Here is a 2,117-nt window from a genome sequence, read left to right as displayed (position 1 = left end):
AGCTCCTCCCCCATCCTTAGGAGAAGCTTAGCTCCTCCCCGTCCTCTTCAGGGACATCCTAGCTCCTCCCCTATCATCTACACTGACTAAAGGTCCTCCCTCATCATCATAGGAGGCTTAGCTCCTCCCACATCATTTTTTGGGACATCCTATCTCCTCCCCTTTCATCTACATTGACTAAGATTGTCCCTCATCAGCACTGGAGGCGTAGCTCCTCCCACATCCTCTCATAGGACATCCCAGCTAATCTCACGCTATCATCTATGTTGACTAAGCTCCTCCCCCATCATCATGGGAGGCTTGGCTCCTCCCACATCCTCTCTGCTCTGAGGACACCCTAGCTCCTCCCCAATCATCTACGTTGACTAAGCTCCTCCCTCATCGTCAATGGATGTGTAGCTCCTGCTTATATCCTCTATTAGGACATCATAGCCTACCACCTTAGCTCCTCTCTCATCATCAAGCGAGGCTGAGCTCCTCCCCATATTTCTCTAAAACATTCCTCTAGAACATTCTAGAACATTTCTAGAACATTTCTCTAGAACATTCCAGCACTGTCATTCCATATTATCATCTAAGCCAGCATAGCATCTCCCTCAACATGAAGACAGGCTTGGCTTTTCCCTCATCCTCAAGTTCTGCTCAGCTTCTAATGCATCCATGGATGGATGCCCAGGAAAAATTGCATGCAAAGCGATCTCAAGTCGCACTTCAAATTATTGCAAGTATCCCCCTGATTGGCAAAACATTGCAAAGGGTCTTCTAAAAGTGTTGACTGAGCATAGTGGAGCGGCCATCTTTGAAATGTGAACAAACTTCATGTGCACGAGTGTGATATCTAGTCAGGAGTGGATTACCATCGTGGCTGTCATTTACATCATTCATGAGTGGAAGAATTCAGAAGCTTGCAGAAAAAGTCAGACAATGTTTTGGCAGACGGTTGCCCAACTTGTAGAATGTTTAGGAGTAAGAATACTGTGGCACTTGCTGTGATACTTGTAACTTTGTAACTAATTGACTCTCTTCTTTTTTTGATGACAGAGGATTTGGATGTCGTGGAATTGAAGACTTTTGTTTTTGCTTCCCTTCATAAAGCAGGGACATTTGATGTGGTTCTTCTGTCAAATTAGCAACACAGAGCCAAGTGTCAGAACACACAAGAGTACAGACTCTTATGTGATATACATGTACATGTATAAGTGAATGTAAATTAAATAAGAGACTGTGTTTGTGAGGCAAAAAAGAAAGGAATAAGCATTCCTCCAGGCATCTGTCCTTGATTCCAGCCAAGCAGGGTTGTGTGAATCATGTTTTGTCATTTTCAAACAGTCAGAGATTTAGACTTAAATGTTGTAAAATGTGTGGAGGTTGGAGAGTTTTTTTTTTCATAATTTCTCCTACACAAAAATTGGGTACATTTTTGTGAAAAGTTGTAGTCGGGTATGTGTACAGCAAATAAACAATGATAGCAATGTATGTTTGCATGTGTGCGTTTGTATGTGCATTAGGGTAAAAACAATTTTTTTCCACTGTTGTAGGTGAAATGAGGAAATGGCTTGCACTGTAAATACTCTGAAATACACTACAATCCTACAGTCATTGTTGTGAGCAAATCTGTTCTACTCCAAAGATCACTTTGCTCACAAGGAGCCAGCTAATCAGAGGAAGATGACTTTAACAACAATTATGAAATGCTCAGTGACATGTGGTATAAATGTACATTTACACAGAACCTTTTGCAAGAGATCTCTTTGTAAGTTGTTAAGCGAGTGTGCAGTGTTTGATTGTGCAGAGCCCTTTTTTCTCTCTGTATTTTCCAGCATAGTAGACCAGCAAGATTCCAACTGTAAATAGATTTGTAAATTGCAGAGTCTTTTTTTTCTCCCTCTATGGTAGTGAGCGTGCACTGCACCCCTATGTAGCCAATTATGCAGTGAATGATTTGTGCCGTTTCTATGCATAAGAAATCTAAACTGCAGGTCTTGTGAACTTGTACGTATTATTCAACTGCTTGATTTATCTACACATACCTGTCCTGTAACAATGAGATGTTCACTGCAGCTTTGACTTCGGTACTCAACAGGATCCATCACTCTGATTGTAGAGTCGAATGAAAG

The sequence above is a fragment of the Diadema antillarum genome, unplaced genomic scaffold (assembly GCF_040938485.1).
Source record: "Diadema antillarum isolate AM-2024a unplaced genomic scaffold, OU_Dant_1.0 seq00001394_RagTag, whole genome shotgun sequence".
Lineage (NCBI taxonomy): Eukaryota > Metazoa > Echinodermata > Echinoidea > Diadematoida > Diadematidae > Diadema > Diadema antillarum.
This window is presented reverse-complemented; position numbering follows the sequence as displayed.